The sequence below is a fragment of the Peromyscus californicus genome, unplaced genomic scaffold (genome assembly GCF_007827085.1).
Source record: "Peromyscus californicus insignis strain IS unplaced genomic scaffold, ASM782708v3 Scaffold_23__1_contigs__length_62951481, whole genome shotgun sequence".
NCBI classification, from domain to species: domain Eukaryota; kingdom Metazoa; phylum Chordata; class Mammalia; order Rodentia; family Cricetidae; genus Peromyscus; species Peromyscus californicus.
Genome location: NW_026294534.1, coordinates 3,632,734 through 3,651,622, shown reverse-complemented (window position 1 = coordinate 3,651,622; position 18,889 = coordinate 3,632,734). Strand labels below are relative to the sequence as shown.

The window sequence follows — 18,889 nt, the reverse complement described above, 5'->3', positions numbered from 1 at the left end:
TTTGGCACCTATAGGCAAAATATATTATCATGCTTGTTTCTGTATGCCCTGGAAAAGGAGCAACATGAAGAAAGAGGAGATTTTATTAGGCGCTGGACAGTCTCCCACTCTGCCTTTCTTGCTAATGTTCAGAGCTTATTGCTTTACAGTCTTTTTTATATGGAGCAGTGGCCACAGGCACATCTTGTCTTTCATAACCACTTGCCTTGTATATATTATTAAATGTTTAAGCATGGACTGGGATTCTATTGTATTTTTAAATTTTAATGTTTCTCAAATGATACGGGGGGGGGGGATCTCCATTTGGAGCAAAGTTAAAAGACTCCAGAGACACTGATAGTCTAGTAGTTTTAACAAAGGAATGGCAATTCGGTTCATCCTGTGAATCACCCCTCTGGGTGTTGGGAATCCACATGCTATCTAAGAGAATGTTCAGGAGAGCTGGATGTGAACAGGGCGATCTACGCCAAGCAGAAATGGGGCAATGCATGAAGGAAGCTCCCTAGGGACAAGCTATGTAGGACAGCTGTGGCCTGCTTTAGGATGGCCTTTGTGTTTGGAGGTTCACAGCTGTCTCTCCGTGTACACGGCACAGCAGTGAGAGTGGACACCACACAAACAAGTAGAGAAGCAGCACTCTCAGCTCCTCGTGGGATTCACCACTGCTCCAGAGAAGGGCAGATCGCACCGGCCTAGGAGCGCTGGGGCAGATCGCACTGGCCTAGGAGCGCTGGGGCAGATCACACCAGCCTAGGAGCACTGTTTTACCTCCCTTTGCAAGTCACTTTCACTCCTGACTTCCAAGCTGCTTGACTGGGGCTCACACTGGAATTACCTCAAGAATAACTGTGGCCATTGATGCTACTTGGTGTTATCTTGACTGGTTATAGGGTCCCCATGCTTCGCTTCCTGGGTGTGGCCGAGGTATGCCCAGAGTTGGCTGACATTTGAACATGAGGGTTCAGTAATGCAGTGGCCCTAATCCATGTGCATGGGCATCATCTGATGGTTGGGGGATCTGGAGAGAGCGAGGCAGAGGGAAGGAAGGCTTAGCCCTTTTTGTCTCCCTCTAACTGTGGGTGGAGGCATCTCATCTCACTCCCCATGTGGACTGGGATTCACACCCTCAGATGGCTCCCGCGTTGGCAAGCCTTCAGACGTGGCATGGGTCACACCACCAGACTTCATTGTTCTTCAGGTTGTACATAGTGGACAGGGGATTTCCCAGTCTCCATAATCTCATGAACCAATGCCCCATCCAATCCTCCTTCACGTGCATAAAAACATAGATTGATCTCCTATTGGCTGTGTTTCTTTCGAGACCCCTGATGAGGGCTGTAACTAACAGTTTTGCTGAATATTTTTTTTTACCATGCAAAGCTCTGTTGCATTTGTTTAATTATGTAAAGATGTTTTACCTTGCCTGCCTAAGACACTGATTGGTCTAATAAAAAGCTGAATGGCCAATAGCAAGGAACAAAGTATAGGCAGAACTTCCAGGCAGGGAGAGTAAGTAGGTGGAGTTTAGACAGAGGAAGACAAAGGGAAAGAGGGAGACACTAGGAGACAGACAGACATGGATGGAAGAAGTAGGAAAGTAAGACACACACAATGAAAGGTAAGAAGCCCCAAGGCAAACTGTAGATGAGCAGAAATAGGCTAACTAAGTTATAAGAGCTAGTGGGACAAGCCTAAGCTAAAGGTCAAGCTTTCACTATTATTAAGACGTCTCTTATTTGGGAGCTGGTTGGCAGCTCAAAGGAAAATGCCAACCACGCACAGTCATTTTTCACTCAGTGTTAAGTGACGGTGCCTGACCTGGGCAGGCCTGTCCTCTCTGTTCCTTAGGAGGCTGAGGCAGGGGGATCACAGGTTCAAGTCCTGTCTGCTTTACAGAGTGGGTTCAAGGTGAGCACAGGAAACTTAAAAAGACCCTGTCTCAAAATCAAAAGGGAAGAGGGGGCTGGGACATAGCTCAGTGGTAGAGCACTCGGCTGGAGCGCATGTACGCTGGGTTCACTCTCATTACTACAAAGAACAAAACAAGAGAAACTAAGAGGCTCTCAATCCCTTACAGGGTTTTCAAAAGTCTCCCAGAATTTTAAGGAGACAGAAAAGCCTATACCCTCATCCATGCTGCTTTCTGTCATACCTGGACAGGAGGACAAAGGCTGTAAGAAGTTGTAGTGGTTTGAATAGGAATGACCTCAACAGGCTCACAGATTTGAATATTTGGTCACCATGGCACTATTAGGAGGTGTGGCCTTGTTGGCGGAAGTATGCCACTGGGGGTGGGATTTGGCTCAGCGTTTCTCTCTCTCCCTGCTGCCTGCCAATCCTGATGGAGAATTCTCAGCACCCCCTCTAGTACCATATCTGCCTGCATGCTGTGGGACTTCCTGCCATGATAATGGACTAAACATCTGAACCTGTAGGCCAATTCCAATTTATGCTTTCTTCTATAAGAGTTGCCATGGTCGTGGAGTCTCTTCACAGCAGTAGAACACTAAGACAGAGGGACACTAGAATGAGACCCTGGAAGGTCAAAGGAGGCCAAGAACATCCACCTCGGTGAATGAAACTGGACTGGCAGCGGGCAGAGAGCAGGAGCTAGCATCCTTACCTAACTGGGTTTCTTACATTCTCATAGTTGCATTTCCTTGCTGGGAAAATAGACATCAGATCACTCAGGTGACATATGGAACAGGCAAGTGTCTGGTAAAGGGACCAACAAAATCAGTGCACTGTTCTTCAGCGGTGTATCGGAGTTTCAAACTCCACATTCTTTCACTCGTTAAAATCCCTGTGACCCCCCCTCCCCCAGCAGACAGCTGCTCAGCAGTGGGTATCTATTGTACCAGAGAACATCTCTGAGGACGAAGCTGTGTTTGGTGACTAGTTCTAGGCAGAGTTCCCCACATTCTGCACCAGGCAACACCTCTAAGAACAGATAGGAGATATGTAGGTAAGACAAGGCCAATGAGAAAGAAAGCAGCAGAGAGTCCCAAACTACAACAGACATGAACGCATGAGCACACAGAGCCTAGACTCTAAAGAAAGACACAGGCGATCCCCTGCTGCTGGCTTTTGTTCTTTGCCAGGAGAGGCTCTGGAGCCTTGATCACGCTTTCCCAACACCCTGGAACCCTGTTCGATCAGGTCCATAAGCACCACTTCACAGTAGAGGAGACCAAGGGGCAGAGAGACCAGGCCTTGCTCTGTCTACACAGCTCTATTCACCCACTCCGCCTACTGCCTTCTGAGAGCTGAATTGTTGTGGAGTGGAAAGTGTGCTTGTGAATCTGAGGCTAGGAACAATGGGAGGAAGCTGAAGGCAGGCAGATCTCAGCCCCACATCAGGAAGAACTCCAATGCTGGGGCTGTTCCCAGACAGAAGGCACTGCCTGTGGAGACAGAGCTCCCCACTGCTGGAGACACTGGAGCATTGTTTGGGGGTTCAGGAGCTGGAAAGGAGAGTGGACTAACAAAATCCCTTCTGGACCAGATGCCTTTTTAGGTTCCTTCCCACCCTCTCGGATTCATCATCTGTGAAAGTCATTTTCCAAATTCAGAGGAGAAAGAATCACCTTTACCCTCACCGTGTTTCCGTCCAGCAACCAAACAGGACACTGCAGAGAGGAGCTTGTCCCCAGAGCCGGCTTCTGCCCTTTCCACAAGCTGAGGGAAGCTGACTCCAGCACCTTGCGTGAACATCTCAGCTGGGAAGTGTCCTGAGCCTCCATCTTCCGCAGCAGGACCATTGGCAGTCTCTTTTGCCCTTATGATCTTGCATTTGGGAGTGGTAACCCAATACCTTACAAAAGCTTAGCAATCGAATGCAATATAAACTATGAGCCAGCACACGTTCCCTGCCCGCGACGCTTTGCTGAGAAAGCTGGCCCGAGTGCTCTAAGCACCTCACAACGTCCACATTGTATTGTGGAATTATTTTTAATGAAGCTGTTATTATGCTACAAGAATGCAATAAAATATCTGAAACCTGAAATTTCCTATTTTTATCGCCTCCTGAAAAAAAAATTCCAAAAAATAAAAAGATTTGTTCCCAAATGTATACAGGAATAATTGGATAGAGAGTTTCCATGCCAACTTTCCATTTGCCATGAAATCTAGAGAGTGTTGCTTCATAAACCAAAAATATGAGGAAAGGGTGAAATATCATGGAACATTAATATAATCAAGTATAATGTACCTTAGAAGGAACCACTGATTTACCATCTCCCAGTGCAGATCAGCACAGGGACCTCTTTATATGACAAAGTGTGCGCAAGTAGCCAGGTTTTACCTGAGTCTCAAATAGTTCTAGATAGAAAAGCTGTCTGTGAAATTCTGCACATTCACTCTGAATGTGAAGAGCTGATTTTATACTGGTCAATCCAGAAGCACAATGCTATTCTGAGTGGTTCAGAGAGACAATCGACCAGCGCCCTCAGATTTCTCTTCCCAACACTAATCTTAGCTGCCCCTTGCTGTAAACTGGTGAAACTGTTATGTAAAGACGCACAACCACAAGTGCTGAGCAAATGTGCTTAGGTACACACATGACTGCGCACAGTCTGTATGCCACGGTATGCGCTTAGGCACACACATGACTGCACACAGTCTGTATGCCACGGTATGTGCTTAGGCACACACATGACTGCACACAGTCTGTATGCCACGGTGTGTGCTTAGGCACACACATGACTGCACACAGTCTGTATGCCATGATATGTGCTTAGGCACACACATGACTGCACACAGTCTGTATGCCATGGTATGTGCTTAGGCACACACATGACTGCACACAGTCTGTATGCCATGGTATGTGCTTAGGCACACACACGACTGCGCACAGTCTGTATGCCTTGGTGTGTGCTTAGGCACACACATGACTGCACACAGTCTGTATGCCACGGTATGTGCTTAGGCACACACATGACTGCACACAGTCTGTATGCCACGGTATGCGCTTAGGCACACACATGACTGCACACAGTCTGTATGCCACGGTATGTGCTTAGGCACACACATGACTGCACACAGTCTGTATGCCACGGTGTGTGCTTAGGCACACACATGACTGCACACAGTCTGTATGCCATGGTATGTGCTTAGGCACACACATGACTGCACACAGTCTGTATGCCACGGTGTGTGCTTAGGCACACACATGACTGCACACAGTCTGTATGCCATGGTATGTGCTTAGGCACACACATGACTGCACACAGTCTGTATGCCATGGTATGTGCTTAGGCACACACATGACTGCACACAGTCTGTATGCCATGGTGTGTGCTTAGGCACACACATGACTGCACACAGTCTGTATGCCATGGTATGTGCTTAGGCACACACATGACTGCGCACAGTCTGTATGCCTTGGTGTGTGCTTAGGCACACACATGACTGCACACAGTCTGTATGCCACGGTATGTGCTTAGGCACACACATGACTGCACACAGTCTGTATGCCATGGTATGTGCTTAGGCACACATTTGACTGCACACAGTCTGTATGCCATGGTATGTGCTTAGGCACACACATGACTGCACACAGTCTGTATGCCATGGTATGTGCTTAGGCACACATTTGACTGCACACAGTCTGTATGCCATGGTATGTGCTTAGGCACACACATGACTGCACACAGTCTGTATGCCATGGTATGTGCTTAGGCACACACATGACTGCACACAGTATGCCACGGTATGTGCTTAGGCACACACATGACTGCACACAGTCTGTATTTGCCATGGTATGTGCTTAGGCACACACATGACTGCACACAGTCTGTATTTGCCATGGTATGTGCTTAGGCACACACATGACTGCACACAGTCTGTATTTGCCATGGTATGTGCTTAGGCACACACATGACTGTGCACAGTCTGGATGTGCTCTAAGAGCCTCTGTGAGATGACTGGGTCATTACTGCATCCTTAGAGGTGCGACTGTACAATAAGGTCATGCCTGTGCTATGATTTTATGTTTCATTTTCAAACTCACACATTTCTTCAAACCATCCTCAAACTCAGAGACAGCTGCAATCCAAATCCACTTTTTCATTCTACAGATGTCTTTTCCAGAACATTTGTTTCAGCCAAAAGATTCAAGGAAAGCTTTCCCATGAGCAACCTCCAACATAAAGTACAGCATGCCTGCCTGCCATCTGGCTCTACAAGCAGAAGGTGTTTTCTGTATGAACATACACTGTCCTTAGACTAGACTTACAACCTTTCTAAGGATGCTCCCAGTCTCCTCTTTCCAAGCAGATGACTTTGCAGATGGGCTAGCAACAAGAGGTGAAAGGTTTGGAGTCTTTTTTTTTTAATAATTTTTTTAAAAGATCTATTATTTATTATGTATACAGCATGTATGACTGCAGGCCAGAAGAGGGCACCAGATCTCATTATGGATGGTTGTGAGCCACCATGTGGTTGCTGGGAATTGAACTCAGGACCTCTGTCAGTGCAGTCAGTGCTCTTAACCTCTGATCCATCTCTCCAGCCCAAGGTTTGGAGTCTTACTGTGTGTGCTTCAGTAGTTGGAATCACTCAAGAGTACCACTGCCCTTGGAAAATCAACCCAGTATTTGGTTTTTGCTATGTGACAACTGAGTTCTTTTTCCAACAGTCTAAGAAACTCCATCTAACAGAAGCAGCCTAGGTTTCAGCAAGTGTTGCAGATTGGTTGTTGAAAAGCCCAACACTTACAGGTTGATCTAGAACTGGGTCATTTTCCACCCCTTGGTAACAAGTTCTAGCCACAGAAGTCTATGCTAGCATTCTAAATATAGCCACATTGTATGGGGTGGGGGGACATAAAAAAAAGACATCAGTGAGATGCTCTAATGCCTTGACTGTGTACATTCATAAAAATGAGAAATGGGTGTAGATTTCAGTCCTGGTGCTGACTTTCCTTTTTTATCATCTTTGGTGGCCATCAGAACAATACCTGGTACGCTGACAGAAAGAATCAAGGCTGTGCAGCCTGAGATCTACTTGCTGCAACCACTGTGGAAATTTTCTGTTGATAGTTTTGAGACACTTAAGCCACATGTGAAGGGAGAGATTCTTAAGGAAACCTGTCCTTGGTCTTTGTTGGGTAGCAAATGGTGAAATGGGTACCCATGAGGAAGTAAATCATACTATGATCTTTACCACACAACCCAGCAGAAGCTGAGGCCATCCTGATGCCACCTCACCAGCAGAGAATTGACCTTCAAGTTCTGAGAGGTACGATGAAACTATGCAACCAAGTCAGGATTCTCAACTTGGGATACAACTGTCCTCTTACGGACTGACTAGCAATAACAGCCCATCAGCGTTGTCTGTATGTTCAGGGTGGGTCCAAAGTGTGAGCGATCTGGCCCTCTGTCCTGGGAGCTTGTGACTTCACCGTGGTGCACACTCTCTGGGCAAGAAGAGCACCTGGGGTGCACGTGTGGATGTACTCATGTGCCAGAGTGCACATGTGCGGACTGGCTGGCCACAGGGCAAGCCGGGCAAGCTCTTCCACTTGTCTCCGCCTTGGTGTTCCCGTAAAGCAAGCTCTTGTCTATGATGTTGTTGGGAGGACTTAATACGTCACCATTTACTACAGAAAATATTTAGAAAGAAGGTATGTTTCAGCCCCTGACCTCTACAACTGCCACTCCTGGGAGAGAAAGCTCCCTATGGACTTAAAATATAATTCAAAAGGCTGTGTCTGAAACAGCTGGATGAGTTCACTGCTCATACACTTCCCCACCTCCCAAGATGCTTTCAACTCTGCCTCACTGTCCTAGCTCTGCATGACACTGTTTGCACCCTTCCCCAGAGGCTTGGGGTTAAGCTTGTAGAGAAAGAATGTATACTTAATTGACTAACACTGTGCCTATCAGCCCAGGGCCGCATGAAATTTTAGTTGTAGGAAGAGTTTCCAAGTCCTTCTTGCAAAATGGTAGTTCACCTCACTCCTTGAAGGGATTACTACAAGCCTCAGGTATACCAGTTAGATATGTGGATTTCACTCAAAAGGGCAATTCCTGTGGCCAGTGTGTTTCATAGCTTCCAATGTCCTTTATTTTATATCACAATTCAAATACAATGAGAACCATTTTGTTTCTTTTTTGTCATTTATATTTTTGTTCATAATAATGGAAAAATACCTCATAGCTTCCAGCTGGGCACTCTGTAGCAGTTAAAACAATAGTGTTACCTCCTCAGACTAATCAGTTTTGGCCGTCTCTCCCTGAAGCTGTATCTTCTTTACTGCTGGGTTTGAGAAGCAGCTTTTGTGAGTGGCCCTGGTGCATGTTTCACCCTTCTCGCCACTAGGGGGAGCGAAGGCGGCTATCAGTGACCCCAGCTGAGATAAGGGGGAGAGGGAAGGTGGAAGAGAATGAAGAGACAGCCCACAGGAATGACGGAGGCAGGAGAGCTTTGCTGGACCCTGGGGCTCTTTAAGGAGTTCAACCTGATGATGATGCAGTTGTCTGGTAAAGAAATCACAGCCTGGAGGACGCCTGCCCTAGGGAGACGTGCGCTCCCTTTTCCTGAGATAAGCAAGGGGTGTCTTCTGCTCTTCCCTCACCTCTAAGGGATGATGAATGCACCGAGGTCAAGGTGTGTGTGGTGTGTATGGCGTGTCTGTGTGTGGCGTGTCTATGTGTGGTATGGCGTGTGTGGTATGACACACCTTGTGTGGCCTGTGGGGCCTGGGGTGTGGGGTGTCTGTAAAGTCTGTATGTCTGTATGTAGCTAGGTAGGGCACACTACCCAAGGGTCTCATGTACACTAAGCACATGCTATACTCCCTGCTACAGATTTCAGAGAAACAATCACCTTCAACATGTAACCCAATCGTACCCACGCATGCCTTGTTTTCCTATTTAATAAAATTGTCTCTTGTAACATGCATTCCCTCATAACTGTGGGAACGAGGTGTGTGTGTGTGTGTGTGTGTGTGTGTGTCCATAAGCCCCAGTGGCAGACCTGGGGAGAGGGCAGCACTGGATGTCCATGCTCAGACTCCACCAGCTCAGAGCTCTTCACCTAGAAGTTGCATCCCTGTCCTATTCTTTAGAAAGTGTGGCAAAAGTCACTGGTGACAGGGACTCAGACACCAACAGGAGTCAGTCCACTGAGGGCAGCAAGGTTCTTGTCACTTGGACTTAGGGGCAGTAATTGTCCCAGCCCAGGAGGATGCCTCCCACCAGGAGGAAAGAAGGGAGGGAAGCCCAAAGGAAATAACAGAGGCGTCTTACAGCACTCCAGGACGTAGAACTCTGGCATCAGTTACGTCCATTGTTAGGAGAGGGGCCATGGCCACTCCCCAGAACACCCATGTGAACTCGTACCTCAGACTCTTGTTTTCCAGAGTAACAGAACTCATAGTGATGGTTCCAGGACAAAGGGGGGAAACAGATTGGGACATGGGTCGTGGGGCTACAAAGGAATGCCAGGCCTGCAGCAGGTGAAGCCCCGGTCGCCCCAGTGGGCAGGACACATGTCACTGTCACAGCTTTCCCTGGTGACAAACTCAGAGGGGATGTGAGGGGGAGATGCCCCATAGATGTGACATCTCAAGCTTTCAGAGATTCAGGAAAGGCACCAATTATGAGGACAATGGAATTTGATGGCCCTGGCCTGAGTTGTTGATATTTAGAGAAAGACCATGTGAGGCCCTGGGCTATGAGTCATCATCGAAAGCTAAGTGTGGATGTTAGAGTCTCTTCCTGAGGCACCTAAGAGACTCCTCATCTCCAGGGGCAGAAAGGTAGAGATGCTGCGGGTAAGGTTCAGGACACAACTTTGTAAGAACAGTTCTGTTCTTGACTCCAGCTAACCTTCTGCAACAACGTCAAGGGTCCCGGGGAAAGGAGTGGGGCTTTGCAACTTACAGGTGGACAGAACATCATAATGAATGCTCTTACACTTTAAACCTTGCTTGGGGGCTTCTGGGTGTGCAGCAGAGGCTCTGCCCACAGCTTAAACACCACGTTTGAGTGTCGACATTGCAGGACAACACGAACCACCCATTGATCAACACTACCTCCCACTCCTATCACAGAACTAATTCATGTAAGAATAATACATGTCAGGGGGCTGTTTGGTGAAGAGAGATAAGGGATGGCCACTCCTTTGGTATTGCAGGAGAAGACCAAGATGTGCCATCTAAACCAAGATTGCTTGTACGGTAGGACTGGATGGAACATAAAATTGGAGAAGGGTGGGCATATTTACATGGGGCAGCCTAATGTGAGAGATGGCTTGCCATTCTGTGGGGGTTCAGGGGGGATGCCTTTATTATGGTGGTAGAATGACTCTTAGAATTCCAGAGAGAATTACAGCTCACTCTAAGGCAAAATGCCAGAACTGTTGTGATAGATGATAGAAGAGGATATAAGATAAATCTTGTTGCCTGAGACAGTGTTCTGACCCAGAAACACACTAATTAAAAGAGAGGTCAGGTCCTCAGCAAGGGAGTACAATAATGATGCTGGAATTCCTTTTCACGAGACCTGTGGTCATTTATCTAGGCAACTATAGACTGGAAATGCAGAATTTGTTAACATTTTTAGAAAGGCTGGATGTGTGATCTGATTGACCATTCATATCCAGAGAACTCCAGGCTGGTAGAGTTCCCTTATGGAGTGGAGTTTATATAACCAGAGAACCAGTGGATCCCTGGCTCTCATCTAGGTTACAGATGTCATCTGGGCCCACGGTCTCACCCAGAACTCATTGTCCTGTCTCCAAAACGCACAATTGGAATAGATGCTGTGATGGTTAGTTTAACTGCCAATTCAACATCTAGGAGGTAATTCTCCAGGCACATCTGTAGATGTAACCATCTTGTTAAATAAGAAACACAGAGCCAATGCAGAGATGAAAGCCCAAGAGGTCAGAGCTAAGAGCTAAAAACCTTACCCTTCACTGCCGCTGCTGTCCTCCTCAGCCTGAGAGCTACTCCCTGTCTGTTTGTCTTTTTTATAGACTTTCTGTTCTGCCTTCTCATTGGTTGTAAACCCAACCACATGACCTCCTCGTCACTGCCTGTCTGTACAGACCTCCAGGTCTTCTATGGTTGGTATTGAGATTAAAGGTGTGTGTCTCCATGCTGGCTGTATCCTTGAACACACAGAGATTTGCCTGGCTCTGCCTCCCAAGTGCTGGGATTAAAGGCGGGTACCACCACCGCCCAGTTTCTGCTATAGCTTGCTATTAGCTCTGACCCCCAGGCAACTTTATTTATTAACATACAAATAAAATCACATTTCAGTACAAATAAAATATCACCATACACGTCTGTGAAGAATTATCTAAAGTACTTGAGTATGTGTATGAGGGATTGTTACACACTTGGGAGGGTCAGAGATCTGTGCCATCTTTAAACCCCTAAAGGATATGAGCTTGGTGAGCCCCACCATTTCTCACTGACTGCACCCCTTTGGACTTGACAAAAGTCAGGCAGATATTAAAGGATAACACTGGACTATGTGAAACTCAGCCACACGGCAACTCAAGTCGAGGATGTTGTGCCAGGCAAGATACCTTTACCAGACCATATCAGGAGTCAAAATGGGTCACATTTACATAGAACAAAAATGTCCCCTGCCTATGAGGACCAGAGTTCACAATCCCGTTGATCACAGTACAATAAAAATGGACAGCGCATCACATTGGTCCACCATATCAGTGATGTCATATTAGTCAAAGAGGAGCAAAAAAAGGGAAGGACACTAGAGGCCCCATGAAGTATGTGCACCTCTGAGCATTTGCAATACACAGTAAGACCCAGAGACACGCCGTAGCAGAGAGGACTTTATGTGTGTGCGCTGTGATATTTCTTTTTCAATCATATTAATTATACAAAATAAAGAATTTCACTGTAACATTCCCACATGTTCATATACCTGTGCATCATGCTCACACAAAAACTACCCAGAGGACTCTCACCTGCATCTTAGAAAACTAATCAAATGCTGCATCTTAGAAAATCCTTTTTCTAGTCTCATCTTTTCTTAGAAAGTGAAGAGTTTTGAGAATCAGTGACCCAGAGAAGATAGGTCATTCTTTTTCCAAAGTAAAGGGCAAATTATCATTTTCTATTTCTAAGGAACAGAAACTGGGGATTCCTGGATCAAGGTGGCTAGCTGAAATACCCTAAGCAAGCACTGGATCCAAGCGAGAGACCCTGCCTCAGAGTATAAGGTGGAGAATCATCGAGGGAGATACCCAGTTTTGACCTCTGGCTCCCACATCACACATGCACACATGGGCACACACACTCAAATATACACGTGCCTACACACATGCATACCAACACATATACATGCAAAAAAAAGCCAATGACCCCTCCTCAGATGCTGAAGACAGTATGTTCTACACTGGAGATACATGTGCTAACCCACTAAGTGTATGACACCAAGGCTGTCAGCTGGAGTAGCAATTAGATGAGGAAATAACTGTGAACCAGGTCTAGGGTGTATAGTAGATTTTATGCTTCAGGCCATATGTCTTGCAGACTCTATGATGTCTGAAGTCTCTATTATGAGAAAGGATGCTTTGGGGAATTGGCAACAAGCCTCAGTATTTATTACTCACTATAAACCCCTAGAATTATAGAGAAAAAGAATGCTCACTTCCAGGAGAAATATGTTCTGTTTTGGAGAGCACCGCTTGGGGAAGTACTAATCTATGCAAGAGGTAGAGGGCTGGACTATGGTACCTCAACTATCATGTATCCAGACCTGCCCATTGTCTCAACCAAAATCCAAAGGAAGATGGAAGTCGTTCGTTTCCAATCATGATTAAGAGGCCTGAAAGTCACAGCAAGCAACAAAGTCAAGTGGCCTGGACTGATATGTCGTCCATCCTTGAACGAGTTTTTTTTAAATTTAACTTTTATTTTATGTGCATTGGGGTAAAGGTGTCAGATCCCCCCTGGAACTGGGGTTACACACAGTTGTGAGCTGCCATGTGGGTGCTGGGAATTGAAGCCAGGTCCTTTGGAAGAGCAGCCAGTGCTCTTAACCACTGAGCTATCTCTCCAGCTTCACTTGAGCTGCTTTTATGGTTTCATGCATGGGGAGCCTTACAGCAATCTGACAGAAGAGAAAGAAGTGTTGCTCAGTGTGAGATAAAAGATAAAACTAACCACTATTGACTTCAGATCCACTAGGGTATGACCCTAAAAGAGCATTAAAGAAGAATTCTCTCAGTGGGCAGAGCTTAAATGGCTTACCTTTTTATCCATTTCAGCTCTTTGATGGGAAAGTGGAATACAGTAAGAAGGTGAATGGATTCATGGGCACTCATGAACAGGTCAGTGGATTGTCCAGGCATCTAGGAAGAGAAAGATTGAAAGATCACCTATGGATGTTTGGGGCAGGGGGGAAGTATGTGAATTGAATGTAGGCATGTGTACAAAGTGTCAAGATTCCATATTGCATGTAGATAACCATAGAAGACCATCACTATGGAAAGGAACTGGCTCAGCTAACCAACATCAGCTATTCCCTGTGGTTGGCTGCTCTACTTCGGGTACAGGTGGGCATGATCAGAGTAGCTGTGGTAGCAGGGATGGAGACAAGACTACATGTGTCTAAAGCATGGGTTCCTGATATCTAGTGTTGACACAACCTCTGCTGTGTGTGACCAGGATGTGAGCAACAGAGACCAAGCCTGAGCCCTCAACACTGCCGTTCTCAAGGAGACCCATTAGTCTGCTAGCGCCAAGATGACTGTGTATACCCCACCTATAACCATATCTTGTGAGACCGTGGCCATAATACACAGCTTCGTGTTTCTTTCAGGCTCTTTATCATTCTGAATACCCAAAGGCCAGCATAATAACTGGCCCATGGACATTGAATTCCCCCATCACACAAAGTAGTGTACATCTCCTAAAGTAAGTATGGCAATGAGCTCAAGATCGTGGGACCCACCAGGCTTGTCATATTTCCAGAAACTGACAGCCTGTTAGAAAGAACTTTGATGGGTAAAACTCAGATTCTAGCAGGGAGGTAAATCCTATATTAGGCGGCATTTTTCAGGGCTGCAGTTTACACTCAAAATCAAGATCTCCTAGGGTACAGAAACATGCCAAAGGAGGTGCTCCGGTTATTAGTGTGCACTGAACTCTGAAATAACTTGAAATTCTCATTGTGATAACACTGGACCATATGGATTCAGATACCCTGATAAATGCAGGAATATTTTTAGGAAGGAGTCTCTGTGAGAGACAGAAAATTTCAAGCTGTGCCATCTGCATGGGCACTTTGATCTTCTCATGCTAGGTACCCACTGGGCAACGAAAGGAATTAGCATCCTGGTAGAGTTGTTGACTTTGAATGTTGAGAGAAGGTACATTTGCTTTTACATCTCGGGGCAAAGAAGAATATGTTTGGTACCCAGGTAATCCACTAGGATGTCTATTATTTACACTGCCAAAACGGAACCAGTATAGATGAGTGCAGCAGCCACAGCATAAGAAGGGTAATGTGATCATGAGCTTATGCTTCTCAGAAACTGATGACCTCATCAACTAAAGCCCTTGGGCCAGCAGAAGAGCCAGGTGACGGTGCAAGGGCTCTAGGACGACAATGACTGTCAACTGAAGTTTAAGACGACTTTACAGTTTGTGGTTCAACCCATCATGCTTCCTCTTATACTGGGAAAGAGATCAAACAAAGTCCTCTGGAAGCTGCACCCAAATTTTCATTTATAAAAACAATAGATAATAAAATCTTGCACGGTGGCACATTTCTGTAGTCCTATCACTTATGAGACACAGGCAAGAGGGTCAGACACTACACAGGGAGTGTGAAGCCAGCTGGGATATGTGAAACCCTGTCTGGGGGCGGGGGGGGGGGGGCACGAGGAAATGGATGGACTACAGGGCATGCTGCGGTGAGCTACAGTTGAAGAGAATTTGAGTTTATGGTCCCATCCTGGAGAGAAGCCCTAACTGAACAACTAACCCATGGGATAAAGAGGTAATGAAGACCCATTCAAAGCAGTGATGCTAGTTTGTTTCCCATAACATCAGAAACTAAGGAGAAATAGCTAATAGTAGAAGTGATCATGAAGACAGAAGTCATATCCCAGAAACTAGAGATGAGAGTCTAGACAAGTCTCCTGGGCCCAGGCATGGTGGCACACGCAGTTAATCCCAGCACTTGGAAGCCAGCCTTGTCTAGATAGTGAGTTCCTGGACAGCCAGTGAGTTCCTGGATAGTCAGGACTACATGGAGAGGCCCTGTTCCGAAGGGAGGAAGGGAGGGAGGGAGGGAGGGAGGGAGGAAGGGAGGGAGGAAGGAAAGGGAGAAAAAGAGACAGAGAGAGAGAAAAGAAAGAAAGAGGAAGGAAGGAAGGAAGGAAGGAAGGAAGGAAGGAAGGAAGGAAAGAAGGAAGGAAGGAAGGAAGGAAGGTAGGGAGGTTGGTCTTCTGGGATTTACTTCAATGTAATCTGATTAGAAGGAGAAAGAGGAGTGGATGTGACTACAAACAAAAACAGATTATTTTAATCATTATAATTGTAAAGTTGGGTGATAGATACAAAGGAGCTCATCCATATTTTCTCTATTTTAGACATACTTGAAATTTAACAAAACAGAGAGTGGGTATCAGTAAGTCCTGCCTAAGAACCAAATGGAAAACAGCGCTTCCCTTTCCTTCATCCCTGGGGTGCTGTCCGCGGCTCCTTCGGCAGCCCCGAGCAGAACTGGAAGGCAGGCTTAGCCTTATGAGGACGTTCTCATGAGACGCAGAAATAAACAAGGTAATTAGCACGAGGACAGCATCTTTGTGCTATCTTCATGTTGAATTTGCTTTTTATCCCTCCTCTGAGGATGCAGATGGAGCCTTTGGGAGGCACAGCTGATTGCGATCAAAGAAGTACAGTGAAAACCTCACAGGACAGCAGTGAGATCACAGGCTGTGTGCATAAGCTCTGCCTGCACATGCCAACCAACGAGGGAGCAGAAATGCAGTCTCCAGTCTCTCCATCTATCAGGACTCACGGTGTGAAAGCACCACTCTTTCGGGATTCTTTGTGAAATAAGCACTCCTACACCACTGAGCATAGAAGGGAGATGCCACCAGTGGACCAAAGCCAGGTTAGCTCTTGAAAGACTTCCGTCCTGCATTGCTCATGAGAAACAAAATGAGTTTGTATTCTTGTTTCATACTCTAAAACCACAAGGTGGGATGGGCAAGCAAGAAAGACCTTGCAGAAGTATATGTGACAGGCAGCAGGTTGCTAAGGGTAACAACCCATTGTTCAGCTCTTTCTCCAGCTCATTCTGTTCCAGGCAGCAAGTGAAGTTATGCTTGGCAAATAGGCAGTACAAGCAGTGCTCTAGGTAAATCATAAATCAATAAATAAGTATTTAATAACTGAACTTTTCTCCATTACTTCACCACCTGTAAGGAATCTGAAGTCAATTATGTATTCACTGGGTTGGTTTTTGCCAGAGGACCCACAAGGTGCACATGATAATAGCTGATTCATGCAAGATGACTGGGAAGACCTTAGGCAGAAGCTCCACAGTGTGTGGCTAGTTCTGCTTAGGTCACATGTCACACTCTAAATCAACCATTTTCACCAGAAGAGACTGTCCCGATGGCTGGGACCTTGGCTCCTTCCTTAGGCTGAGGATCCAGTCACCCTCAAGTGTGGGAGCCCACAGAGGTTTCCTAGTGAGAGCTGAGCTTGCTTTACCAGCAGGACTGCACAAGAGGATGATTGGACCACGGGCCTGGGTACCAGGTGTTTGGAAGGGTCTGCACTTGGTTGTATCTAGCAAGGGGGAGGTCTTTTCCCTCGCCCCTTGGCATTGTTATAAAAAGCCCTTTTGAATAAAGTTCTGGGCCAGGTAATAAGAATCCGGGCTCTCCCGAGGCTATCCTATGTTTCTGTCTTTTTCTCCCCTCTATCCTTCTATCTAAATCTCTTATCCCTCACTCCTCAAGAGTACCTTGGGGAAAAAGGTGGGGGTGGGTCCCCTACACTCATGTACATGGACTAATCACACATCAGTGGCAAATTTTATTTTTATATTAGAATCAACAGTAGGTGAGAGCTTTAAGGAAACAAGAGGGGTTTCTAGCTTCCTTTCTGTTGCTGTGAAAAATACCATGACCAAAAACCTCTTGGAGAGGAAAAGTTTCTTTCGCCCTATAAGCCACTGCACATCATCCAGGAAAGCCAAGGTAGGAACTCAAGGCAGGAGCCTGAAGGGGAAACTGAAGCAGAAACCACAAAAGAGGGTTTCTCACTGGTTTCCTCTCTCCCTGGGGTGCTTGGCTGCCTGTCTTCTACAACCTACACTCGCTTGTCTTGGGATGGTACCGCCCACAGTGAGCTGGGCACTCCCAACAGCCGTCAATTAAGAAAATGCCTCACAGATATGCCTGCAGTCCAATCCACAGAAGGCTATTCTTCAACTGAAGTCTCCTCTTTCCAAGTGTGTCGAGGTGACAACCAAGATTAGCCACCACAGAGAGATTTTCAGCAGAGGTGTCACCACTCATAAAGGAATTTTGAAACTCTGTGGGAATTTTTCTGACTGACAAATGATTAAAGAACAACTAGTAGAAGGTGGAAGTCAGGAGCCATGGATGCCAAGTCCTGTTGTTTGCAGGAGCATCTGCACGGGGAAGACAGCTGCCCAGCGTCCTGTATAACCATGAATCTAGCCCAACATCAGGACAGTGTTCCCCATGGTAGTGTGACGCGGAATGAGGGATACCAGTGTTGAATGATACACCATCGCCAGCCATCCTGATCCATGCCATATAAACACAAAAAAAAGAAAAATGAAAAAATTGCCTTTAGATCTTAAATAATATGCAAGTCTGTATTCATTTATGAAATAAGCATAGTGACTCATTTTGTCCATCCCACCAAACTAGCGTTTCTGGCCTAAATACCACAATGGCCTTACATCTGGCCTGGTGGTATGATGCATGAGCTTTCAACCAGTCTGCTTGGTTAGAATCTAGGGCCCCATTTCAACATACCAGCCTTAGAGCCCAGGGGTGGTGATGCAGGCCTTTAACCCCAGCACTCAGGAGGCAGAGGCAGAAAGAGCTCTGTGAGTTCAGGCTAGCCTGGTCTACGTATCTATCTCCAAGGACAGCCAGGACTACACAGAGAGACCCTGTGTCTTAGTCAGGGTGATTATTTCTATGATGATACACCATGACCAGAGCAACCTGGAGAGGAAAGGGTTTATTTGACTTACAAATCCACATCACTGTTCATCATCAAAGGAAGTTAGGACAGGAACTCAAGCAGGGCAGGTGGTTGATGGAGGCAGAAGTTGACGTAGAGGCCGGTACTGCTCACTGGCTTGCTCCTCATGGCTTGCTCAGCCTGCTCTCTTCTTATAGAACCCAGGACCACCAGTCCAGGGATAGCACCACCCACAATGGGCTGGACCCTCCCCCATCAATCACTAATTAAGAAAATGCCCTACAGGCTTGTCTGCTGCCCAGTTTTCAAAATTGAGGTTCCCTGCTCTTGGGTAACTTTAGCTTGTGTCAACTTGGCATAAAACTAGCCAGTTCACACTGTCTCAAAAGTAAAAATAAAAAAATACAAACCTGAATCTGCTGCCATTAAACTCTGAACCTAGAAGGGTTTGGTTTCCTACAGCTGAAGACTCTGGATAGTTCTGTTCCCTGTCTCATCTCTCACCTTTTCTGTTCTCAGTGCAAGCAGCAGCCACATGGGTCTCCAGCCTTCTCCTTTCTCAGGGAGCCATGCACCCACGACCTGAAGCACTCTTTCACCCTCTTATAGGCTCCATTAGTGCCTCTTCATACAGGGCTTCTTATAGAATGTGGAAGACAAGTAAAGAGACATGAAAAATATGTTAACAAAATTCATGTC

At 46.3% G+C, this 18,889-nt stretch overlaps 1 protein-coding gene and 1 long non-coding RNA gene across 3 annotated transcripts in view; one reads left to right on the top strand and one right to left on the bottom strand.

Moving 5' to 3' along the window:
- LOC128118857 (zinc finger protein Pegasus-like) overlaps positions 1-18,889 on the bottom strand; it is a 43,472-nt gene that overhangs the window by 12,075 nt on the left and 12,508 nt on the right. For both annotated transcript variants that reach the window (XM_052751627.1, XM_052751626.1), the window contains exons 2-3: positions 18,695-18,829; positions 13,235-13,335 (exon numbers count right to left, since the gene is read on the bottom strand). The gene's annotated coding sequence lies outside the window, so the exon portion shown is untranslated. The remainder of the gene's footprint in view (positions 1-13,234; positions 13,336-18,694; positions 18,830-18,889) is intronic.
- Positions 8,387-16,807, top strand: LOC128118858 (uncharacterized). The gene is made up of 4 exons (XR_008221356.1): positions 8,387-8,610; positions 13,252-13,314; positions 13,806-13,900; positions 15,583-16,807. It is a non-coding gene; the product is annotated as an uncharacterized LOC128118858 (long non-coding RNA).